We start from the raw sequence: 27240 nt of genomic DNA, 5'->3' as shown, positions 1-27240 counted from the left end.
TGAGAGCAACAGCACAACCACCATGGGATACATATCTCAGGCTTCTTTAAAGTGACAAGGCTGAGCTCCCGAACAGTGCTTTCTCTATTGCCACTTTAAACAAGCATTTGCAATGCAATAGGTCTCGCATTCACGCAAGTTTAAGCTATTGGCATTGTAAATGACAATGCATTTTATTAATGTTTTTAAAACCAAAACATTAATAAAAGGCATTGTCATTTACAATGCCAATAGCCCGAACTAGCGTAAATGCGAGACCTATCTCATTGCAAATGCTTGTTTAAAGTGGCACCAAGAATCTGGAACTCGCTTCCTTCCTCCACCAGAAGAATACCTTCTCTGGCGCTCTTCAAAGAAGAAGCTAAAACCTTCTTAATGAGCAAATTCCTCCAATAACGCTCCCTTGGTGCACATTCATATGACCTACTATTTGTATCAACTCTCACTCCTTCCAATGCTCCGTGCACCAGTTTTTGTACATCTTTTTTGTCCTATTGTTATCAAATCGCCCGCCGATCTTGGAACTGTATTGACACTTGTATATATCCACGGCTTTGCCCTACTTTTGACATTTCCCCAACCCCCATCCCTGTATTCTGCCCACGCCATCCTGTACTTGGAGCTGTACCATTTATTATATATATCTTCTCCTTGTGCCCTATTGTACTCAAGTCATCGCTGATTTTGGAACTGTATTGACTCTTGTATATAGCCACGGCTTTGTCCCACTATTGACTTTTCCCTTTCCCTGTACTTTGCCCATGCCTTCATATATGTAATGTACTTTTCCTTGTAAAGCACTCTGATACCCTAACGGGTCATGTTCGCGCTATATAAAACTTCAAATAAAAAAATAAATGCTTGTTTAGCTATGCAATTCACAAATTGGGGACACGTTTTATTTGGCGCCTGGGCCTGTTTTCGGACAGAGTCCGACCATGGTAACTGCGGTAACCATGTGTAAACACAACTAATCATCTGTACACCCCAATCCTATATACGTTGAACACGTTGTGCACATAGGAATATTCAAAGCACCCAACACCCTGCACAAACTCAACCCTCTGAATGCAATCCCGTAATGCAAACCACCACCCTGTGGGCCTACAATCATCCTGTCACATACATGTTTATGATTTTATGGGTTTGTTTCCCAAAAGAAGATCCCAAAAGAAGATCATTTTGTAGCATTTTTCCATAAACCACCTAAATGGCACCTCAAACATCACATGTTACATAGAACCCTTTCACCTTCATGCACACAATCGGGCCAACTTAGCCAAACAATTGGCAAAGTGTAGGGAAATCGACAGTGCTGCCACGAAGTGCAGTAGGATACACCACTGCAATATCAAATCGCAATTAACTACCTGGACTATAATGCCTGGATAGAGAACCCTTCACTGTGACTGTAAGTAAGGTAACATAAATTTATTATGCATGATTAATAAAAAACCTTTACATATACATGACATTATACACATCCTCAAACATAAATTGAGCGAAGAGTTAAAAAGAAGTAAAGACAGAGGTGAATTGCGTGCCACAGAAGCTTGCACTTCAAAATTATTAAATGCTTACGGACTTTAAAAAAGAAGAAGCAAGACAAGTACCAATGAGATTACGTAATGCAGTCATATTTTTTTTAAAGTTCAAGGGCCCGCTAAGTAATCAGTGTTTATAGTCGAAGTACAATGTATACGAAAAGTGCCAATTAAAGGGTTTTGTGCAGTTCTTAGTATCAAATGTAGGATTCTTAGACAGTTTAAGACTGCAGAGTCATACTTAGCGCTATTCAGAACAGACCGTTATGTTAAATGTCTTATCAGTGTAAGCACCCAATCTGGCCGGCTGCTTTCATTAGTTTGTATTCCTCCACTGCAATGATAATTATTGTACAGTTAAAAAAACTTTTTCAAATTAACCAGCAACATAAATTAAGGCCAAGATAAAACATGTAAAAATAGCCTTCCAGCTAAGTGCTGCACCAATTATATTCAATTCAGAAGTAAGAAATTGTCAGATGATAAATGCTTGGTTTGTTCTTATTGCCATGGTCACCGGAGCTGATATATGTTGCCCCTGGCTTTTCTTTGGTTCAGTAGAAGCTACAAGGATTATCTGATTAAATTGGCAGTGCATGAAGATGTAAACAGAAGTAATGCAACTTCTCCAGATAAGTTAGACTTTTAAAAATGAAGGGTAAAAAATGCGTAGCGAGCGCTCATCGCTGATGCAGACTTGGCGAATATAAGAACCTGTTTATATCTTTCCGGGTAAAAGTTCTGAGGGCATAGTAAAGTGGGAAGGGTTTCAGGGCTTATATAGCAGCCTAGACAATTCCATTGTGGTGCGGTAAGTCAAGACAGTTGGTGTGATGTTGCGTTTAATCAATTTTGTCAGTTTTATCAGTTTATTCGCCTATTCTTCTATTGCAGGGTGACATTTGAGCCTTTTTTTTACTACTATTTTGAGAATTCTTGTTAAGTGACAGTTTAATTGCGAGGCGGTTGGGCCAAAGTAGGCCAGCACCGCCCGTCTACAAGTTTGAATACCTTTTTGGCTAAAAAGAGGGCAGAGCATTGTACGTCGCTCCTTCAATACCCCTGTGCAGACACATCTTCTCTAGGCGACAAGTAGATACTGCTGAGTTCTGCTTCCAGGGAGGTAGGTGAAGAAGGGTAGGTAATATGTCCAAGCGGTATCTTAAAAGTGTCTTTTTCACTGACCGATTAAACCCTGAACACAGGGAAGGTTGTGGTTTGACAACAACATAGTAGCTAAGTACAAACCAGCCATGTGACCTTTTCGCCAGCACAGACTTACCTTCTATTATAGAGATCGCTTTGGTAGCTTTGGAGACTAGTTTTTTTAAGCTGGTATGGGTTGCTGGAATTTCCCAAAGGGCATTAATGCCTAACTGCATTAAGGAGTCATGAAGATACACTTTGGCTGGTGATCTTTCCCGGAGTGACAGTTCCGCCCAGAGTTGCGAGTTTATTGTATTCTGCTCGGCTCCTTTGATCTTGTGCCAGCTTTTTATGAACGCCCCCCTTCTAGCCAGGGTCTGTCTCCGTAGGCCAAATTCGAATCTTATTTGTGCAGCGGAAGTGTAATTTGGGAAGCAGAAAATCGTTTTGTATGCCCCAACGAAGATGTTATCCAAGATGGTTGGTTGCATCGCTGCCTCGCATTGGCTCACTCCCGTATGTTATTGTTGAGAGGAGTTTTGTTTGAAGTACCTGGAGTAGAGGGGTTCATGTGGGGCCAGCCACTATCGTCTTCAAGGATCTCATGGCAGTGTTGCAGTGATGCCTTTTCATCTCGGCACTTCTTTCGGTGGTTTATATGATCCTTTATTATCTAAAATGACTTCAAGATATTTGTATTCTGCCAATGGTTCAGGAAGATGTACATCCAGGTGCCATTGCAGTCTTCTCTTTTTGGTGTAGTTTATTGTCATGGTTTTAGTTTTAACTAGGTTAATTTGCAGGGCGTTCTCCTGTGAATATTCATATGTGGCATCCAGTAAGTGCTGCAGTCCAATTGGGGTGTGGCTTATTAGAACTAGATCATCCGCATAGAGAAGGTTTGAAAGGGTCATCTTTCCCAATTTCAGAGCGTGCAATGTACAGTGTCCAATCTCATGGACAAACCAGACAAAGTGTCACTGTTATGTTATGTTAATCAAGGATTTATGAGTGCACAGCTACTCGACAGAGTGTCCCGGCGCTACTGTGACTGAGCAATTGACAAGTATCCACTGTTCTCAGAAAACATCTTTTGGGACACACAGCCATTCATTTAAGAATCTCCAGAGGATAGCAAGAATGAACACAAGTTACCTTCACATTAACCTACACAAACCACTTATAAACTTTGAAAATGCTCTTTTCTGATCTCTCACAACCAAACCCCAAGAAGCATCAGAAACAGTTGATGGCCTTCCCACTCCCATACAAATGGGCACCAAGTATGAAAATGCCCTACGAGACCATGGAATTTGATGGTAACATAACAAGTAGGTTCTGCATATGGAATACATTGCTTGTCAGCTGTATCGAGGCAATGTAACATGGAGGATTAGGGAGGGGATGCGAGTGAGAAGTTCAGCAAGGAAGAACGCAGTCGGGAAAGCGGTAGTCCACAAATTAGGTGGTAGAGATGAGTTTTCAGACCTTCCTGATAGTCTATGTCAGAGCAGAGATGGGCGGGAAGGAGTTGCATGGAAATGAGCATGAATCCCCTCCTGCCAAAAAGTGTGCATTGCAAAGATAGTCTTTGTGTGCTGTTGACGGGAGGTATCTAATCAGTTGGCTCATACTCAACACTTTCAAAATACTTAATGATTTCTCTCTTGGCTTAACTGCAGACCTGTGAATAGACAATCGAGCCAGCAGGATGTGAGCTGAGGTTCGATACAAGTCTATCCCTGGCGGGAGACATTGTCCAAAGCTGCTTGGAGATCTAAAAAAAAAGACAGAAGTTCCCGAGACAGCACAACTCAAAGGCTTGAGTCACAACCAAAACTTGGCAAGAGCTTACGAGCAAGGCTTTTCATAAGCTGAGGCAAGACAATATTTGGCAATCGATGCACCTTTCACCATAGCAACTAGACCTTCCACCAGGCCATTTGTTGCAATCTGGCGCCATCTCGTGGCAAATTGTGGTGGCACCAGAAGACAGCTTCATGCAGTTGCCTTAATGTAAGTCCAGCCCTGCTTGGGAAAGCCTCTACCTACTTAATCCCAGGCTAGTATGGATATCGGAAGAAGACAAAAGAAATAGCAATGACTGTATTTCTATTTTTTTTAAATCTCCCTTGTACACAATTATTAAAGACTAAATGACACGGTGGTCAACTTGGGCGTTTAAAAGACAGCTACCCAGAATCTAGGTGTAAAAATGGATTAAAATAGTTGCCTTTGGATGAGGGTGAAGTTCACAGTTTTTAGTTAATATTGGTTGTGATTGGGTAACTCACTTAGCCCTAAGGTTTCATAATGCCTTACGCATTATATAATAAATAAATACACAAAACTCATCCAGTCATGCTTTCCCTGTGAGCTGCATTTCTAATGAGGAGGAAGCAAACCTCCTGACCCTATAGCTCCACCTCTTGATGCTTCTCATTTTTCAAGCCCTTCTTGTTCCTTGTACACATTAGGGTTTTATGGTACTAGGTTCTTTGGCCAGTTAATACGAGCTTTAGATGCAGTTCACAGAATGTGTTTAATTGTTACATGAAAGCCCAGGACTAGAATCATGGTGCCCCTGTGATATGAAGTGATATGGTCACCCTAATCATAAACACTATCCACACTGGGCAGAATAATCATTAGACTTTACACCTTCAGCCATTAAAACAAATTGGCAAATAGTGCCATGCCCTTATGTCCCTATTATGATGTCTCTTACAGTGAAGTGTGACCATGTCCAGCTTCATCCCTTCCAGGAGCAATAGAGATATCTCGTCCTTCAGTGTTTGCCCACAATTGCTAGCCATATTAATACAGTCTAAATCTTCCCAACATTTACGGATCTAAAGTTCTGTTTCACAAACTCCAAGTATGATTAAAGTTTCATCCACTTGGAATTTTACTCCCCAAATTTCCTGGAATACACTTTTCATGGCACACTAGAATATGTTCCGACTGGGACATGTACAGAATTTATGAAAGTCATCTGCATTTTGGCCCCAACACTTAAGACACCTCACGAGAAACAATTGATGAAACGTTGAAAATGTCTTTCGTGACAAATAATTGATAGAGTCTATCAATTAATAATTGCTATGTATTCATTCCTTCAAGCGTCGGCAAGCTCCAGAATTCTGTTAGTGCTTCCATCCCTGAATCCTTCACATTCTGGAGGGAGCTTGATACCACTTTGAACCTTTCTTTGTTATTGACGTGCCCGCATTTGGGGAACAGCCAGTTCAACGCGGTTTTTACCACGCGTTGCAATTACATCACATGCATTACAACGCATGCGATGTTAAAACGTGTGGTAAAAACCACGCATACCATTATATCGCATGTGCTTTTACAACGCATGCGATGTAATGGCTTTCCATGTTGTTGTGATGAAACTGAAGTTGTTTCCTCACAATGACGTGGACCTCTGACGACGCAGGAAGCAGGAACCGGGAGCAGAGACAGCAATGCTGGAACCACGAGGAAAGAGGTAAGGCTGATTGTGCTTAGGGTGGGGGTAGTGGTTTAGGGTAGGGTAGTGTAGTGTAGGGGTGGGAGTAGTGTGGGTAGTGTAGTAGTGTTTTAGGGTTTAGGGTAGTGTAGGGGTGGGAGTAGTGTGGGTAGTGTTGTAGTGTTTTAGGGTTTATGGTAGCGCAAGGGTGGGAGTAGTGTGGGTAGTGTTGTAGTGTAGTAGTGTTTAAGGGTGTAGGGTAGTGTAGGGGTGGTTGTAGGTTGGCTAGTGTAGTAGTGTTTTAGGGTTTAGGGTAGTGTAGGGGTGGGAGTAGTGTGGGTAGTGTAGTAGTGTTTTAGGGTTTAGGGTAGTGTAGGGGTGGGTAGTGTAGTAGTGTTTTAGGGTTTAGGGTAGTGTAGGGGTGGGAGTAGTGTGGGTAGTGTTGTGTAGTAGTGTTTTAGGGCAGTGTAGGGGTGGGAGTAGTTTGGGTAGTGTTGTAGTGTAGTATTGTTTTAGGGTATAGGGTAGTGTAGGGGTGGGAGTAGTGTGGGTAGTGTAGTAGTGTTTTAGGGTTAGGGGTAATGTAGGGGTGGGAGTAGTGTGTTGTGTAGGTGTAGGGTTGTCACTTACCTTGCATACTTTTACCACAAGTATAGCTTTACCACGCATGCCTTTGCATTGTAATGGCATGCGTGGTAAAGGCATACTCGTGGTAAAAGTATGCGATGTAATGGAATGCGATGTCATTGATATTGTGTAGTAATACCGGCGTTGTAATGGCACACATGGTAATAGTATGCGATGTAATGACATACATCCCCCGCATTTAATTAATTCTCTAAACTGGTAATACAGAAAAGAGAATCGTCTACGCTGATATGTTTAATACAACTGGCAATCTGACAGGACTTAAATCAGGACAAATCAACCCCTAACCTAAAGGGGTCTCTCAGACAAGTATATATACCCTATCCTTTAAGCAATCCAGAGTTCCTGAACCTCCCATATTGGTTGCAAAATACAGTAGTTTGGGAAGTCTAAGAAACCCTTCTTTCTCCACCATGTTCTCAATACTGCTTCCAACAACTTGAGCTTAAGTTTCTTGAAAAAGGTGGAGGTTGTAAATTTATAGGCAAAGCTTCCCTACCGCCCAGGCGTGATCATACATTGACGCCATTGCCATGGTTCCACTTCACTGCTGTGCAGGATCAGAGCTCTAAACTGCTTAATCTGATAGACCCATCAAATGAAATGAGCCCTCCCTTTCTCAGTGATCGTATTAATAATGTCTTCTAGACCAAGTAAGGTCCTTTTCCAGTCAACACAAGATATTTGACTTTAAAATGGACCACTTCAAGTTCACATTCATCAAAACGTAGATGTACGTACTACAAAATGAAACTATGTTTTGGGTGAATAATCCCCTCAATTATGTTTGCCCTCTTTATTAGGGTGATAGAGGTCCCCTTCTACATTTCAAAAGAGCTACAACTTCTTCAGTGAACCTGTTTAGGTCACTCTGTGCTGTCGTGTTAATCTCATCAATGATAGCGATCCCCAACGATGGTCCTTCCCTTTATCTGTTGGGGCGTTTTTAGGTCTCGCCTGACCCAGTGCATGCGCTGGTCTGGCAAGACTTATTGAGAGGGCTCCAAAAAGTGCTACCACGCCAGCCTAGAGATACAGTGCATGTGCCCGCGCGCCGCGCTTTACTGTGATTACTTTCACGGCTGCTTTGATGTTTGATGTGATCGCGATCGCAATCACTTTTGCAGCTGCACGGCCACTTTGCATAGCCAATAGGTCTCGCTTTTGGGACCTTATAAGTATTTAGTTATGCAACTGTTGCATGGCTAAACACTTATAAGGTCCCAAAGACGAGACCTATTGGCTATGCCAATGCTTGTTGATATGGTATTCCGGACCATTGTCTCCTATTTTCTTTTATTTATCTTGTAGCCCGAGATCTAAGTAAAGCTCTTGAAGACCTCTTCCAGCATGGGTGGCTAGTTTCAAGGTTTCAAGAAAACACCATAATCATACTATAATCATTACTATAATCATACTATAATCAGTGCACAGTGAACTATTATTCTCATAACCCTGGGATGCGAATGGGTTTATTTCTTGTGTTTCTGTATCTTAGGGGTTTAATATATATATCAAATATCCAAGGGGACAGAGGACATCCCTGGCTAGTACTTCCTCCTATTGAGAAATCCTTGGCAAATTCACGATTGACTAAGATGCAAACGTTAGGTTAACAGTAACAAGCTTGAATAGCACCCAAATATGTGACCAACACTCAAGCTTCAGTGTTACATAAGTGCTGGGAGTTTACTCAATCAAATGCTTTGGCTGCTTCAACCACATGTACTGCCAAAGGTGTGTTCTGCAGTGTGATGGCCATTTCAATTATTGTGAACAATGTAGTTCTCATATATATGTGACTGAGAAGAAGATCTTCTGATTTCTATAAACAAGGTATGAATCACTTAACTGGGTCTGGCTGGAATATTTTATTATTTAAATTTAGGAGAGAATTTGGTCTGTAACTCCCACATTACACTGACCTAGCCCAGTTTTGCAATCAGGTAGATATTTGCCTCTTATCAAGAAGACAAACATTTCTGGAGTGTCCACATTTACTTATCAGTGTAAGTAGGTAAGAGATAAGAATTCTTGCAAACGTTTTGTAGAATTCTGGAGGCTTCCGTGTCTGAGTCTGGTGCTTTCTCTGCTTTTAAGTTCTAGATAGCATCCTTCACCTCTTGCTCTGAAATGTCTATTACTAGTTTTGCATCTTAAGAGCATTAAGAGGAGGTAAATTCAATCTCTGGAGCCATCCAAGTATATGCTCTCGATGTAACACAACCTCCTTATACAACACCTGAAAAAAGGACCAGAGGGAGACCGTGATCTACTCTTCCGCCGCTGTTTACCTGTGTCTTCTCAAACTGTTGACTTACTTGTGTCACGTGTTCAATTTGCTGTAGTGTTCTATGATAATGTAGCGACTGCCTTCTCCCCATATTCAGTGTTTTTACATTTAGACATCTTTAGTTTCCTGCTCACTGCCTGGTGCAGCACAGCTCTAAATTCAATTTTCTCAGCATTAATACACCCTACCTTTGGTCTTTCCTCATTACCATTATTCTTATCTCTACTATCCAGATTAGTGCATTTTTTGTTGAATTCATCTCTTTCCTCCTGCGTGTTAGCTTTTCTCTCCCTTCTGTCTTTATTCCTTCTGATTCTGTAAGCGGCTACATTGGCTCTCAGTACTGTTTGTACGAATCCCATGCTGTACACCAATCAATACAGAACAGATATTAGAATGTCTCTCTTGCTTACAAAGAAGCTCTATGGATGGTGAAGACAGAAGTAAGGTAGGCTGCACTGCATACGTCTATGTGTGTTAGAGTGTATGGTTTACACAGCTTTATGTGTTGTGGGGGCGGTGAGGAAGGTAAAAGTCTCACCCTTGCAGACAGGTCTGATGGGGGGTCTTGGTCTTCAGGGAGCGGGTGGGGGAATGGGAGCCAGGCCAGCATACAGCGGGATTGAAAAAGAAAAAGGCTCTTAATTTTGCAGAGCCAGGAGTCTTAGCAGACATGCAGGAATGAACAGCAGAAGTAGCCACGCCCATCCGTTAGACAAGGTCGCTGGAATGAGAATGGGTTAAGAAGTAGGGAAAAGGAAAAGACTTTTGAGGTATATGCGACGTAATTGTGATGACATGCTTCTTCTCCAGAAAACTCATTTACCAGAGAAGAGGAAATATGTGACAGCACGGTGGGCCGAATGTGTGGCTTTCTCTGTAAAGCAGTCCGACACACGGGCGAAGCCCATTGGAGGAAGGCAGGGTCGAGGAATTCATTTTTACCAGATATCATCTCAGGACCCAGCTGCCGGTGGGAGACTGCTCACATCTCCATCCGAGGTAAGTCCTTTAACCTAGTCTTGGTCTTCAATCCCACTACAGATGGATGACAATGCTTCAAAAAGTTACTCTTCCAGAAGGCTCAGTTTCCACTCTACATAACAGCCAGATGCTGAACAGACGAGGAGGGAGATCGGTCCAACTGCAGGTCTAACTCTAGAATGGAACATCGAGGAAGGCACTGAAGGATAGAGACTTTAATTTAAGAGATCTTTGGAGGGAAAAAGCTGAACTAAATAAAGGGTACATTTTCTACTCAAGAAGATACGGTTATAATGCTAGACTACTTCTTGGTGGACGGTCACTCATCGAATGGATGAAACAGTTACCTAGTCTACTACTGTGTTATCTGATTGTGCAGTGGTTACAACAGGTGTCGAAATTAACAGGTCCCATCAGAGAAGAGCAGTGGACAGGTCTCTCGTGGTGGAGGAAGATTTGCTGGGATTTCCTCCTAAGATAACAAAAGAATACTTCTCAATTAATATAGGAACTTTTGATTGGCCTACAGTTAAGGATATTAACAAAGCAGTTGTAAGAGCCACTGAAATGGTCTCTTAGTGGCGTGAGTTTTCCAGAGAACACTTTTCTGCATGGTTCTGGATTTTCTCACTGCTTGGGTGAGGATAGCAGAACACTGCGGCACCATCCTGTAATGAAACGGCGCAGTACGGAGTGGGAGTGAAATGTGCTGAGCATGGAACTTGTATTGTGTTTATTGAGTGTGGTTATTATGGAATAAAGATTAACTATGGTTTCATGAAGGACCATTGGTGAATGACTAGGTTATAATATGTCCACTCTAGCTTGGAGTGATTTTATTGTTGTGGTGTGTATATATTGGGTATGCGGGTATTTGATTTCTCATTTTATGAGGGTGGCAGTTGTCTGCTGGGGTAAATTGTGTTATTTTGTTGTTAAGCATAGCATTGCCTTCTGTTTCTAGTCTGGTGAAAAATCACGAGGCAGCTATGTTGGAGTGTGCTATTGGAGAGCATCGCATTGCCATTTATAATGCTACGGTGCAGTGTTGTTTGCATGAAGGTGCGGGGTTGTTGGTCTGAAGCATGTTGGGCATGACTTTTGTCGTGCTAGCCAGGTGTATGCAGAAGCTGTTAGTGAATGAGGAGTGAACGGCTGTGCTGTGCTTTTGCTAGCTCAAAGTGTTCTATATTAGTTCTGTTTCTCGGTGGGTGATACATAGACCTTTACAGCTCGAGTGCTCCTTCCAAAAATGTGGCATCTGTGCATTGTCCAACATCTTATGTTGCCTGTAATGTTGCTGTATTGTTCATGTGAGGGAGAGGGACGCTCAGACTAGTATGTTGTTTGGAACTGTGAACATTTTGTAGTTGTTAGTAATGCAGGAGACCTGAGGGTTACGTTTTTTGTGGGGAGTTGCAGTGTTGTTGGGTGACATTGTGTTCCTTTAAGCAGTCTGACAACGTTTGCAGTGTTGCTGGGGAGCACCCCATGGCAGGCACATGATGTTGATGATGTATTGCTTGTGTCAAGACGTGAGGTTCCGTTTAGTATCTTCTGTTAGATATATGATCTTTTTTGTTGTTTTTTGTCATAGTAGTTCAGATGTCCTTCTGTGGTCATGCTGGTGTTGACCTATAGAACTGGTTGACTTAAGTGCATTCATGTATCCAGCCTTCGGTTATGTTTAGTTCTGTTTGAGAGCAGCCTCTTGTTATCGATTTATGTTTGCTACTGTTTTGGCGCAAGCGTATTTTGTTGGTGCTTTTAGAGTGTTCCTTTGTGGTGGGTTAGTGCTGGGAGAGAGGAATGCATTGCTATCTGTATGGTCTTTGGCATTGCATTGGTTGCATAAGAGTACGTTGTCTGTGCTTCAAGATTCCTTCACTGTACTGATAGGGGTGGGTATTTTACTTCTGTTACATGGTGGGCTCATGGTTGTTTATTATGAGCCTTAAGTGCCATGTTTGTTGTTTTGGAGGGAATTGCATTAGTATGTTGGAGGTCACTGTGCTGTGCCTTTGATGTTAGTGTAGTGGTTTTGGCTCTGCTAAATGATTATGGTCGTTGTTCAATGTACAATTTGTACTGGAAAATTGTTTTTCTAATATTCTCCAATTTGAAAAAAGTGACAAGATCTCAAATAAAAACCAACCTTATTAAGTTACAAACGTCCGTTTACCATTACTTGTGGTAATAGCAAATATAATTATTTGTATTATTATTTTTCTATTTTCAAAACTGTTTATTTTACCTTTCAGTCCATAAAACATTCCAATTGCAACATAACGACGACCAGAAAAAACAACATTGTTAAGGCGAAATTATTTAAAATATTTTGTAACCAATATAGAAAAGACAGAAGGCTAGATTTTTGTTTTCCAACACTTCTAGTCGTAGGTTTGCATATAGTTTCGAGAACAGAAAAAAAAAGATTAATTCTTGGAAAGAGAAAAAAATGTTGTCTTATAATAGCTCGCCTACTAAAAATACTGCTCATCTCTTAATTACATATTCTCGTTATTAAGAATGTATTGAACTTACCTCGTGCCTTTCATATACATTTCAAATTACATTTCTCATCAGTAGGCATAAATGGAAATAAATGTTCAATTATCAGTGGACATTTCTGAAAAATGTATTATTTTCGAAAATTGTATAGCTGTTTGTTGCAGCCTTGATAAAGAAATAAATGACTTAATGGGCTGGAGAAAAGCCATCATATCCAAGAATGAATCCTACGACCCCGAACATCAATAAAGAAACGATTTGCATCGTTGTCCCGGTATCAGGGATGAAGCCCTGTGCGCAGCTAACCCTCAGAGCACGAATACTGTATATGTGCTTGTAGCTTTGAGTAACCGCGCCAGTATAATGTAGCAAGTCACATACATTGTAGCGAAGCACTGTACGAATGTGGCAAAATGCATGAGGGAACAACCAAATGCTTCCACTTCAACATGTCCACACCAAGATGCCAGTCTCACATTTGAACTTGCATAGAAAAGGAAATTCAGCCTTTCCCTGGAAGCTTTCTGGAGTTTTCTAGAGAAAGGGAAACACCCCAGCGAGGTGAGGGAGACTCGGCAGCTCTGAAAAAATGAAATCAACATGAGGCATCCTGGGATCTCCGCTGGAGGTGATCTTCTTACACATGCCTAGAGACATCGTGAGACCCCTCTGGAGTGAGTGAGCTGCTACCACTTGCATGGGACCGTCTGACTTCTTTGGTCTGGGTTACCTGCTCACATCCTCCACGGGTCAGGTTGGCATCTCTGTTGTAGCATAAGCTGCTCGCGCCTACCACGGCACAGGTTGGCATCTCTACTCTAGGTGAGCTGCTCGCTTTTGCCTTAATCAGGTTTACATTCCTGGACTGGTTGCACTGTTTGCACCATTCATGGGACAGACTGGCATCTCTAGACTGTAGACTGGGAGATCTACTCACACCCATCATGGGAGAGGTTGGCACTCAGATTTTCGTGAGCTGTTTCACTGTCCAGAGGACAAAGTGGCATCTCTGGAATGGGTGAGCTGCTGATACCCGTCATGGCAGAGGTTACTGTTTCTAGAATGAAGGAGGTTCTCACAATGGACATGGAATCGCTTGAGATATCTTCTCTCGGTTACGTACTCACCCCTCAAATGCAACAATTTCAGATCTTGAGCCTAGATGGGAAATCCACATCCCGAATGGCAAAGCATAAGATGAAGGGCAACTTACACTCAAAATGGGACACCTTCATACCTCTTCAGTGGGTGAGCTGCTTACACCTGCTACAGGACACCTTCAGATAGCCAGAATGGGTGAACTGCCCGCACTCAAGCTGGCTGGGTGAGCGATTTACGTCTAACACAAGGCAACTTGAGACCTTGAAACTAGTTGAGCACACACCAACTATGGGAAAGTCTGATATCTCTGACCCGCTGACCACACCTGAAATGGGGCAACTAGAGATTGCTACACTTTGTGGAGAACTCCTCTCTTTCATGGAACAATGTCTAGTGATCAGTACCATTCACAAAGATCTCATCATCCCTGTGTCGAAAGATCTTTCCTGGCTTGTAGCAACGTAACATTTTTGGCTTACGAATATCACAGCAATCCATCTCAACACACCAAAATATCTAGGATGGAAATGTGGGCTCACTGCAGGTGCATGTGTATCCAGAAGTAAGAGAGGACTACACCTTGAACTTCCAAGGACCGTGCAACGCATGACCTTGAGCTTTCTGGGGCTTCCCCAAAACTCTGAATCCCTGTACTAGGAAGGCATCTTCCAATACCATCTTCAAGGCTGAGCTCAAAACCTTCTTATGTAACAGAGTCTCTTGAACGAACGTTATATTGCCAGGAGATCTCCCAACCAGTTTTCTTAGGAAGGTTCCTCCCCCTTTCACCTGTTGCTCACTCCCTGCATATGGACCCTGCAAGCTCCCCCTATGAGCATATTGTTTACAATTCTTTAATTTAATGCATCATAACTTTAGAATATGCTGTACATCTATACACCGTACTGCCTTCTTAAATGTCGATCTACAGTGGGAATGCTCTAAGGAAATGTTAGGGTGTGACTACAGCCCCGCAAGGAGCAACACTCCGGATTGATTTGCATCAACTGTGCTGCTGCCCCATTAATGCCCTGCTGCTCCATCGCTGCTCTGTGTTCTGACACCTTGTTGGGGTGAAATCCGTACATGGGTTGCACCTGGATCGCTGTGCTGAGCTCATGCTGAGAAACACTAATCTGATTGGCTACTGTACTCTTCGCAGCATTATGTAAATCACCTGCATAAGTTATACTTGGAGTCTAGTGCAGCTGTGACGCGCTACGACGCCCTTGAGGCCTGCTTCACAAAAATATGTAAATAGATGTAAACTCTGGCATCTCCGTTCTGAGAGATAAGGTGTCACTCCTGCTGGTGTGTGTGCTTAGGTGTTTCACCAGGCAATCTTTCCGCATTCTTGGTGATGCCACAGAAGCGGCTGGACTTTTAGCTTTTTATAAAGGGTGGCTGGATCCCTAATCCCTGGGGAAAGTTGCACATTTCTCTTCCTCTCAACCTCCACAAAGTTGCAGTGTTTTATGCGTTCCAGCTCTTGCATGCGGCTCATGAATTGTGCAGCAATTTATGTCTGAAAACAAACTTTCAGAGACACAAAATGGCATACCCTTGCCATTCTGTACAGGATAACTCATCAAAAGTTGCACCTGCATAGAAAAAGTCTACCTACATTTTACATCTTGGCTGAGTTTGATTATGATGAAAATTATATTGCACTGCAGTGAAAGTTATCTCACAATGCACAGAATAACGTTGCATGGGTGAAGGCACATTTAATCAAGGAATTTTTAATAACTTCACTAAGTGCAAAAAAAACAACTTTACAAACTTACTTTGGTGTAAAAAATGAAATTGTGCTCACACCGTTGGTCTCTATCTTTGCTGATAATGATTTGCCAACAGCCCTCCTGCAGCTAGTGGCATAGCAAGTGTGCCAGGGGCACTAATGCAGAGAAGGAAATGAGATCCCCATATCCTGGTTTTGCAGTAAAAACAGACACTAATTGGGGTGAAGTGAGCCCCTCACATCCCTGAGTCCCGGTCCACGGCATCTGCTACACTATTAATAGCTATGCCTCTGTCTGCAGTAGACAAACATATTCAGCAATACCTAGGGTGTGCATGCCAACAGATGTCCTTAGGCTCTCGATAGTGTCTTACAAATAAAATAAATAACACACCTGGAAAATGGTGCAGAGCACAGACATCAAACCGTGCTCTTACCAAGGCAATATCAATATGAGCAATGTGTATGTTTATCCACCCCCATGCAATGTCTGGTAAGCTACAAATACCTTTTTCCGAATTCCCTTTTTTCTTTACTTTTGTTACATCTTCTTTAAGGCAGATATATAAAAACATACAGTACAACAGATGTTAAGAGGAGAGTAAAAATAACTCAGAAAATACTATTTCACAAGTAATCCTATATGGCTATAAGAGAAGTGAAGCATTGAGTTTGGCTTAATAGCACGTGTCCTAAACACAGCAAGGCTCCTGTACTTGTAGAATTTTGGAATCAGAACTAACCACATTGGAAACTGTATGTGTTCTAGACCAGACCATACCCTAAGAGTAATTCTCTTTCTTTAGATATTTTTATCTTTTCGTACTTCTCTAACAGTGTCGCATCCCGTAGGCACCAATGACAAATCACCTTTTATATGTACTAGGCATTTAGGGTCAATCGCATCCTCTTTTGTGATTGTTTGTATTCTCTAAAGGCCATCTTTTCCTCCAAGAGTTGCCTTGCCTCTCCCACGTCACTGCAAAGTATGATGCGTGTTTTCCAACCCTTCAGTCGGGTAGGAAAGATCACCCCTGTTGTAATTGTTGAACATTCCTAAGTACATTTTGAAGGACCATGGGCCTAGAATCCAACAATTTGACTTACTTTTTCTTATTCTTTTTTCAACTCAGTGAGTAAAATAACTTCATGCTGCCCACCACTGGTCTCCTCACACTCTCAAGAATGTACAAAACACGTGAAGCTGCAACTGGCCTTACGCCTTATAATGCTTCCCTGATCTCTCCGTGCTAATACATCCAACATTGGAATCATTTAAATCTAATGATCCCTTCCTAGCATCTAGACCGTCTCTTCCTTCACAAGACAGATACACCGAGGCTCTGGTGAGGGTAGCATTTCAATAATTCAGAACAATACAGGGCACTTCCACATCCCTATATAACCTGTCACCATCTCGACAACTCCTAGTCCATGGTCAAAGTCCAAAACTAGAGATTGACCAAGTTTTTTGTTAAATGTGGTGTTTGTGTCATCATTTAATTAACCTGCACTGTTGGAGAAATGTTGGTAAGGGTCACGCAACAGCATTGTTCAACATATATAATGTAGGGACGAACAGAGGAAACAGAAGGAGGGGGAATGAATACTTCTCTTTTAACTAAGAAGAAACATCAAGATTTTATCACTGGTGGAGAATCAAAGGCTTCCTAGAAGCTAATGCGGGCACCAAAAGCAGCAAGAGAGTCTTATGGGAGGCCCAAAAGCATACTTAATGGAGAAACTCATTCATTAATGCTCTGCTAAGAGGAACAAAGATCAGATGAGAGAATTTTGGAAATAAATGGAATTTAAAATGTAGGGAACAGAATATCTGAAAGGAGCCCTTCCGTCACTCTGCAGCATCCTACATAATTGGGCTATGCGGAGAATGAATTATACGCTGCCTGGCCAGATATTCCCTTTTGTGGACATGCCTGAGACTGACCGCTCCGCCTTGGGGTGGCGAGAAGCCCCTAATGCTCCATCCAGCAAGCCCACCCCTGCCTGAGACCCCGCAGGCATGGCTGCCCTGCCATGGCACCTGCTTGGCAGCGGAGAGGCAGGCATCGTATTTACAGCTCCGCGTTTCAACCATAGCACGAGCAGAAAACACAGATGGCCGGCGCGCCCGCCGTCTCCGACAGTTTGTACAGTATGTTCAACAGTTTTGGATGCAGAATGCTGAAATATAGGTTTTCTCTGACACTGGTGCGCGTTGCTTCAGGCTGACAGAGAGCCTGGTGCGCGCAGCCCTGGTGCCATGGCGGAGGGGCACCAGCAGCTTGGAAAGGGCCACCCTCACTCGTCCCTACTGACCCTGGCTCCTCCTGCCTTACTCTCCACGTTTCCATGAAAACCCTCCTGAGTAGGCAGGTGTTTGTACTGGCTCCATAGCAACGTACCGAAAAGACCTTTTCACAGAGGTCCACATGAAACCAGCACGCTAAAGAAAGCTCTGAATTCTGACATGGTGGACTCAACCTTTCATCTCCTGGGATTGATAAAATTAGTATCATTGGGTGGTGGTTACAACGTTTGAATATTCCACTAATCTAGTGCTGAGTTATTATATAAAAGTGGAAATATACACACAAAAAGATTGTGTGTGATTGCGTCTGTGCATCTGTGTGTATAGCACGACTGTATCTAAGACCTCAAGATAGACCGCATTGATGCTCAGTCACGTCATGTTATGCGGAAAGCCTCCAGATATTCTTGTTATGCCTCCTTCGGAAGACAGGGTGGTAATAAAATGAGTACAGGTGCATGTTGGATCCATTATGTGATGTATGGGCTTTTGAATCCCTACTGAAAGATATTGGATACAATTCCAATTGTGTCTTGAAAGTGGATACCGGTTTTTTTAAGCAGTGTATTTTTATATTTTTGTCCACTGCACACATATAGGTTGAGTTCCAAGAACCGAAATGGATCCATTAGAAATCATTTGGAAATGGTCATCTGGACACTGCAGCAGGAAGTTGGCTCCTGATGGCCATCCTCATCCTTCACTGTCTATAAAGCGACCAGACTTAATTGAAGTGCACCTTACAGACAGCTTGGGAGATGGCACCTATATCTAACTATATTCTATATCCACGCAATCATGAGGAGCGCGGTATGTCTGTTCACAATTTGACTATTTGCCACTTAGGTATTGGGTGCTGAAAAGTTTTAGGAATACCCTGAACAGGAATAGCTTAGCTTATGATCATTTGCAGTCGCAATTGACACAATTTTTTTGTAATCAGTTTATACCCACAAGATGTCAAGCACAACCATTCTTTGCTGACGGGTGAATGGCGACGAAAATAATATTTTAGTTCTGATTCCCATTCTTTGCAGAAGTCTATATATGATAGGATATGTGATTAGAAAAGTACCAGATTTCAATAAACGTGGGATTTTATGTATTTGGGAGAATAAGTGATTTGCCCAATATATGTATGTACCGCTCGAAGGCCAGGAAAGTGTGTGACGGGGTAAAGTCAGTCCATACCAGGTTAAGCACAGAATGTGCAAAAGGTGGATGGGCCTTCTGAGAAATATATCAGATTTCCCAACTTGTCTTTATGCCTCCAAAAGTCCAGTGGGGCAGGAACATGGCCAGTCACAAACGTCAGGCTGAGAGTACGCATAACTAGGGTAGAGATACAGCGGCATACGGATAAATCAAAATCACTCAAAGCAGCAAATCTTTACAAGAGAAGTGGGGCTGTGGCAGTGGCTACCCAATTACAGATGCTACACCTGTCCTACCAGACTGCCTTATAGAAGCACAGACAGACTGGAAAAGTGATGACTTTCAACAAATATACACCTGTATGATTTAAGGTACGATTTGGGAGATTTATATTGCGCTCCCATGCCGCTTCAGTGTATGCCGGAGTTGACTTGTATTAATATTAATGAGCTGCTGTTGTGTTGCAATATTGAAAACACAACATCACTATCCAATGAATATTATAGATGTAAACACGTTTAGAATTTTGGAGGAATGGCTGTGCAGTGTCAGTATCCTGGTCAAAGAGGGCATGAAACTGTTGAAACTGGAACATATATTCAAAGCTGTTCCTCACAGGGGCCAGGGCCCCCTAAATATGTTTGGCCCAGGGCCCCCAAAATCCTTAAGAGGTCCCAGTTTGCCCACTCTTTTTAAAAAAAATTATTGAGGGGAGAACCCAGCCGTTGTTCAGGCTCACTCGCTACGCTCACTGGCCGCGGTGCACTCCCACACAAGTTTTACGCCTCGCCACTTTCAAATGTCACCAGCCGCCACTGCCAAGACCAGAGGATGTTGAGCCGAGGCTGGGAGTCGAACCCGGTTCCCCAATTCCAAAGTTAGCAGCTCTTCCCAACTGCTAGGTCACATTTCCCGACCGAATTAGCGATCAATGTTTAGGTGCGCCGTTTTCATCCTTTAAGAAATGTACTTTTTCTTGGCCATGCAGTACATTTGTGAATTCCAGAACTTCAGAAAACTAGCGACGGAGCTTCAGGACCACTTGAGCAGAATTCACTACTTGAAAAGTAACCTGAAAAATCCACTGGTAGTTTACATAGTGGCTTTCAACTATCCCTGCATCCTAAGGAGTCGATGTTCACAATTGTGAACTTCAAAACCAACCAGGCAGTCGAATTTTGGAAAAATGCATGTGTTGCAGTGCTAACTTACAAAACAAAAACATGAGTACAGTGATCATAGATTTTCTTAGTAGCTTTTCCCTGGCGCTGCTGAATGCCAGATTCACTCCAACAGATTTCCCCTCATACCTCTTTCCTCCCTCACCATACACTTCCTGTCTCTGTATCTTGCTCTTGTAGGCTGTTTTCTCCCTACTTTCTCTCTTCGTCACTGTTTCTCCATCTTCCTCTTCATCCTCCTTTCACCATTTTCTGCCTTCCGCGCTCCCTTTTTGGCCTTCTTTTCTTGCAGTGGCTCAAAGCCTAAAAATTACAAATAAGTCCTAGTCCACAAAAATAAGTGCCTGGTGTCCAGTACCTGCAATCATCACCTATAATCACCGGCACAAATTAAGTGCTGAGGCGACAGTGGGAATAACAGGCCATATACCTAAATCGTGCCTCATTTCCTGGTGCAATTTGCAATGGTTGCCGGTAAACAATATACAAATTATATGTTAAACTTTCAGAAAAAGGGTGACAAAAATCCTTTGAAAGATGTCTTGTCCGTTTCCCCAAAACTCTAAGGATACGATGTCTTCAGGGGTCAAACCGTACTTAAACACAAATGTACAGCATATGCCTGTGTATGCAAACATTTACAATGTGATTATATGTAAGTATTTAGATATGTACATTTCTTTGTACAAATATATATACTACTTATGGTTTAAAAATATATAGCTATTTATTAGGTCTGCTTAACACATGTATATTTTACTTATGGTTTTATATATATGTATATGTACATACACATGCACAAAGGTTACTTCAGGAATATTCATATAAGTTATTTGATTAGATGCCGGTGTCTCTGTTTCATTTTTATCTATCACAATATGTACATATGATCATAACAATTTTCTTTATCAGTGCGTCACTATTGAAATATTGCAGAAAATATAAAACCAAAATAATTACAATTTGCTTTCATAAAAAACACAAATAAATTAGCTTCACGTACAGCAACACTTGAACGTCTGAGTTCCAAATATCTATCCACACATGCACACATGGTACTTTATACAACTTTATATCTCAATATATTATTTTCCTTAAACATGTATACCCTTTTTATGTAGTTATGTATCTACATATGCATTACTCACCAGGTTTGTTGTTTAGTTCTGAAACTGAGGCTCTTTGCTGTGCAGACGTGTACAACGCATACATTTAATGTGTGAAGGACAATTGTGAAAGTTTTCCACACTTGACCTAAAGGTGTGCATTAATATTACTTTTTCTGCAGTTAAATTCACATGTGTATTATCATGAGCTATTGCAAATGAAACAAACTCGTTATAATGCTTTTTTGTGTGTGTTTATGGCTTAGTCCAAATAGCCCTCATTTAGGCCTCGTCTCCATCTTTGTTAATATGGCTGCTGAATCATGGTTATTTTGTGTGTGTATTTCTTGCTTGACACAAGATGCAGAAGGTTTAGCACTGCTTTTTTTGTATGACATGTTGTTCTCGAATAAGTCTTGAAGAAGTCTTTTGCTACTTTCTTGGGCTCTTCCTTGTAGCCCGCTGTGTTGCATTCATTCACAATTGTTTTCTGTTTTTTATGTAACTAGTTTGTTCTAAAACCTCCAAAAGCATTAGGTCAGAAGGGACAAACCAACATTCATGTAGTGAGTTAGTTATAAAATGGTTGGGTTATATGACGTTTATGAAAATATGAAATATGATTTCCTGTAATCTTCCTCACAGCATACTGACTGTGCAGTTTCCATGCATTTGAAGACAAAAGAGGTACGGTGTTCCTGGGTGGCAAGTTGGCCATCTGGTGAGTACTCAGAGTGGTGGGGAGGTGGGAAATACCTCCTTTCGGAACTATTCCCATGCTGAAAATTTCTACATAAACCCTTAAATTTGGAGGCGAGCCAGGATCTTTCGGGTTCCTAATATGGATGCTGACTGATTTTGTATTGATTAGCTACACATTAGAGACTTGTTTTTTTTTTTGAGAATCGAGTTCCGTTTGCCACATACCTGGACTGTCGGAGGTGCCCGGGGCTAGCGTGATGGAGATCAACGCCTCCATGCGCACCTGAGGATTCCCGGTTCCTGACTCCTCCCCTCCTCCTCGAGGCTGTGTGGTTCCAGCAGAGACTGATGGCGGCGGGCGGCGTTTTCCTCATCGGGTGGATTGCTTGTCCTCTGCAGCCTGAAGCCTGAGTTTGACGGGAGCACAGCGTCTCTTTCTGTCGGAGTGGAGCAGTTCTTTCCGTCTTCAAATTTATTGGTGTTCTTCGGCATCCCTAGTCTTCAGTTCCCAGCCTCACGCTGTATTTGCTTTGTGCCTGGAGCTTCGTGGTTGAGGCAGAGGTGGAAGGCGGAAGGCAGCTGGTGGCGGCGTTCTAAAAAGTTTGAATTCGCTTAGTAGAGTGCCTTTTCTTATCGGAGCGGACTAGCTCCTCTCATTTTAGTTTCGCCTGCAGCGCGGCATGGCGCTGGAGAAGTTGCAGCAGCTGTTAGCTTACCTGAGACCTGAGACTCTGTGATCTTGCCTATACAGATGAACAGTATCCGGCGACGTGGATTGGGAGTTTGAAGTCCTACTTGGCGCTCAGGTAGCGGAAAAAAAAAAATTATTATTATTATTATTTTTTTTTTATTTAATTGCCACTGTTGCTGCTCTGTTTCTTTGACTCTGTGTTATTGGACTCAAGAGACCTAGAGGTACCGGGACTAAACTGGGACTAAAACGTAAGGGAGCTACAATTACTATTGGTTTCTTCTAAATATGGGGAAATTAATGAATACTCGTAAAGCAAAGGCTCTACGCATTCAGGTTAAAGAAGCGAGGAATGCAGCCAAATTATTAAATAAAGATGCTACTGGTGATAAAGGCGATGTGAAGGAAAAAAGTGACAGTGCGGGAAGCTCGGAAGAGCTGGAGGAATCTTTCGGGGAGACTCCGACTCCAGATTTAGAGGCTTCTCATTGTGTAGAAGCAGCACGCTCTTCACTCATTCAGGATTTCACTTCCACGCAGGACAGCTTAATGGAGGTGCTCAAGGGCGCTAAACCATTCCCTCTTTTTGATAAGAAAAGTGCTGTACCTTGTCTAAGCACCTCCGCCCAAGTCTGTCCTTCTTCCTCTTTCTCAATTATTCAACCTCCAAATTTCCTGCATAAGTCTAACCTTGCGGCACCTTCTACACTTTCTACACCTTCACTTAAAGATAACTCTTTGGTACACTCTTTGAAAATTACGGATGATACTCAGAAAGATGCATTGACTTTGGGAAGTACGGTTATAGCGGAATCGCCTACTGACAAGCTTTCAATTACCCCAGGGAACTCTGTTTCTAATGTCAGTCCTTTGTTAGATTTAGACACTGAGACCGTTAGGGAGATTAAGATGTGAGTTAAAGATATGTTAAATTTAATTCTCAATGAGGTCCGAGACTTGAAGAGGTTTCAGAAATCTGAGCTCGCTTTGATTCATCAGCGCCTGGACAAAATGGAGGATCTCTTCTCTACATTCCCTGCTCGGCTCCAAGAAGCCGAAACCTGCATCTCTAATCTGGAGGATCAAATGATCGAGGTCAAAAAAGACGCAAATCAGCTTTCCCTCACTTCACGTTTAATTGAATCTAAATTGGATGATTTAGAGAACTATAATCGTCGATCTAACCTTCGTATAGTGGGGGTCCCCGAGGGTCTTGAAGGCTCTAGCACGCTGCAGTGGGTTACCTCTTTTTTAAAATCCAAAGTGATTCCCAATCACGAGGGGGACCTAACCATTACGCGAGCACATCGAGTTCCCGCTTAACCTTTTCCAAATTCCTCCCTCCCTCGAACAATTCTAATAAATTTTTCCGATACACGGATTAAAGAGACTATTCTCTCGACGGCAATTCAGAAAAGACAATTCTTTGTTAATGAAACTATGAAATGTCGCATTTTTTCAGACATGTCCGCTGCTGCTGCTCGGAGAAGAAAAGAGTTTGTCTAAATGTTACAATTATTTAAAGCTAAAGCGGCCCAAGCCACGATAGCGCAACAGTCCAAGCTTAAAGTTTTAGTGAAAGGCAAATTCTTTATGTTATCTGATATTGCAGCAGCACAGGACTTGCTCAGGGAAATCTCGAACTCGTCATCAGGTTAAAATTTGGAGGAAATTGTGTAGAGCTTTTTTTTTGTGTTCATAGACGTGATAAGTTTTGAAATTTTTTGGGTACCGACTGTATGGAGGGGTTGGGTGGGGGGGGTCAGTAGAACAGGATGGAGTGTGGAATCCAGGGGGCCCAGGGGGTGCGACAGGTCACCCCAATGGTGTGGGGTAGGTTCCGATGGTCAGCGTGGGAAGGGGAAGTCTGGCCATTGGTGGGGAGGGTTTGGGGGGGTAAGGGGGGTGATGGTGGGGGAGAGTTCTGAGGGAGGTGGGTCAGGGTGGTGACGGGTGGGTTATAACAAAAATGAAATTGATGGTGCCAGGTGGGTTTTTTCTTTATGCAAGTTTGTGTCATTTCAAAATATCAGAATGTCTACAGTGGACAAGGTGAGGCCCGATGATGTCTGCTTACAATTAGATAATTTAAGATGTCTCTGTCAAGCAAGGAGCGTTTGAAATTGTTTTCTCTCAATGTTAATGGCTTGAACAATATCAACAAAAGGCGAGCCGTGGAAATTTGGATCACGGCAAAAAATCCTTCTGTAATTCTATTACAGGAGACTCATATTTCCTCTCTTAAGATAGATCAGTTTTCGATGTTTAAATCTTGGGCTTCGTTTCGGTGTTTCGCATCAGGTAACGAATCTAAGCGAGGAGTGGCGATATTTTTAAATAAGAACATCCATGCGGAAATTATTCACTCAGAAGAAGGAGGCTCAGGACGTTGGTGCTGGGTCTCATGTAGGGTTAAAAATAGACAGAGACCTCTTACCTTTATTAGCTGCTATGGCCCATTAAATGATGATTCTAATATGTTTGAAGATATGTTTCAATCCCTATTGACGGTGTCTGGGGATATTGTGATGGCGGGTGACTTTAATGTCTTGATGGATCCCAAATTGGACTCATCGTTCCAATCAAAAAAACAACTCAAACCTAAAGTTTTCCAAACTATTTCCAATTATAAAAGACTATTGGATCTCTCTGATCATTGGCGTCTAGATAATCCCTCTAAAAAAGAATATACTTGCTGGTCGAGTAGATTTAAGTCTTCATCCCGCATTGATTTTTTCCTTGCCTCACGCAATCTTAGGTTAGGTTATTATAATACGGTGCATAATGTATTTTCCGACCATGCTATGCTTATTCGGGAATTTATTTTTGGGGATAATAGAAGGTCTCCTAAAAGATGGGTCTTCAATAAATCATATCTAAACGACGAAATATGGGTCTCTGAATTCAAAATCATAATTAGAGAATTTATAATTCGCAATACTGGTACCGCCCCTCTTAGTATTACTTGGGATGCCCTAAAGGCGTTTATTCGTGGAATTATTATTGGGAAAGATGCTGCCACATCTATTGCTGTTAGGGCCATAAAAAACTCCTTTGAACATCGTATACAGGTTCTTAGTGCTTTAAGACAACAAAATCCCTCTAGGAATATTAAAGATCAACTGAATGAAGCTAAACGTGAATTTAGTACATATTTATTTGAGCAAGGAGAGGCGTTTTTTTCGTAGTCAATATCAGAAAGTCTACGAAGAAAGTAATTTTACGGGTAGATTTCTGGCTTGGCAGGCTAAAGAGCAAGTTGCCTCCAATCTAATTCGGGGTTTGATTTGTCCTATTACCAATCAATATATAACTGACTCGGATGGGATAGGTAAGATAATGCATTCTCACTATAAAAAAATATATAGCCATCAGTATGAAATAGATCAGCTAAAATTAAATGCTTTTCTGAGAAGGGATGCGATCCCTTCTCTCTCCAAATCCGAGCAATTAAATATGGTAAGTGAATTCTCCTTAGAAGAGGTACAATCGGTAGTGCAAGAACTTCCATCAGGGAAAGCCTCCGGCCCAGATGGATTACCCGCGGAATTTGTTAAAGTTTTTTTTCTGCATTTTCTGATATTTTTTTACAACTTCTCAACTCCATGCACATTGGAGCCCCCATCCCTGACTTATTTCGCAAGGGCACTGTGGTTAGCTTTCTGAAGAAGGGGAAGGACGCTCGGGGTCCTAATTCATATCGTCCCATTACCCTTTTAAACTCGGACTATAAGATTGTTACTAAATTACTTGCTATTCGATTTAATCATATCGCTCCAGATTTGATTCATGAAGATCAAAACGGCTTTATTGCCGGCAGACAACTGATGACTAATACCCATTATCTTTCGGAAGCCCTGGATTACTTTCACACCCTGAGGATCCCAGCTTTAATTTTGTTATTTGATGCAGAAAAAGCTTTTGATTTGGTGGTCTGGGAGACACTTTTTATTATTTTGCAATATTTTCATATTCCATTAATCATTATTAATTTCATTCGTAATCTTTACACGTGTGCCAAAGCAAATATTATTATTAATTCACTAACAGTAGGATCAGTGTTAGTCAATCTGGGTACACGTCAGGGCTGTCCCTTATCACCCATTCTTTTTGCTTTTTTTATCGAACCCATTGCAATCGCAATTCGGCAGTGTGCAGAAATTTCACCTCCGATTCCATTAATGTCAAAGATAAAACTATACGCTGATGATATTATGCTTCTTATTAAATCAGATTTGCAGTCACAAGTTCGCGTATTCCAGCTTTTTGAGGAATTTGAGACTTTCGGAGGCTATCGTATTAATAAAACAAAAACAGAAATATTGGTCTGTGGCAATCTTAAACCCGAATTACATCCGGATTTAAGGGGCTATATTAATAATAAACCCAAAAGATATCTCGGGGTTTTTTTTACAGCTTCAGTTCAAGATCTCTACAGCCTTAATTTTGATCCCCTCCTTCGGAAAGTCGGTTCAATGCTCACCCGCTGGAATAAATTACCACTATCAATCATGGGCCGAGTTGCTTTGATTAAAATGTCAATTTTACCATTGTTCAATTTTTTGTTTTCAATGATTCCCTGTTTTCTTCCGGGTATTTTTTTTACTGAAATTGAATGCATGTTTTCACGCTTTTTGTGGGCACATAAAACGCCTCGTATTGCGCTGAA

General features: G+C 41.9%; 1 protein-coding gene and 1 long non-coding RNA gene across 3 annotated transcripts in view; one reads left to right on the top strand and one right to left on the bottom strand.

Annotated features, from left to right (window-relative positions):
- RBFOX3 (RNA binding fox-1 homolog 3) overlaps positions 1-27240 on the bottom strand; it is a 2040484-nt gene that overhangs the window by 1391492 nt on the left and 621752 nt on the right. The window lies entirely within an intron of this gene.
- LOC146810446 (uncharacterized) overlaps positions 1-27240 on the top strand; it is a 46638-nt gene that overhangs the window by 12119 nt on the left and 7279 nt on the right. Inside the window, exon 2 of the long non-coding RNA XR_014966592.1 lies at positions 9902-10090. This is a non-coding gene — a long non-coding RNA (uncharacterized LOC146810446). The remainder of the gene's footprint in view (positions 1-9901; positions 10091-27240) is intronic.

The sequence above is a fragment of the Triturus cristatus genome, chromosome 7 (genome assembly GCF_964204655.1).
Source record: "Triturus cristatus chromosome 7, aTriCri1.1, whole genome shotgun sequence".
Lineage (NCBI taxonomy): Eukaryota > Metazoa > Chordata > Amphibia > Caudata > Salamandridae > Triturus > Triturus cristatus.
The sequence above is the reverse complement of the archived record's forward strand: the minus strand, read 5'-3'. Positions and strand labels throughout refer to the sequence as shown.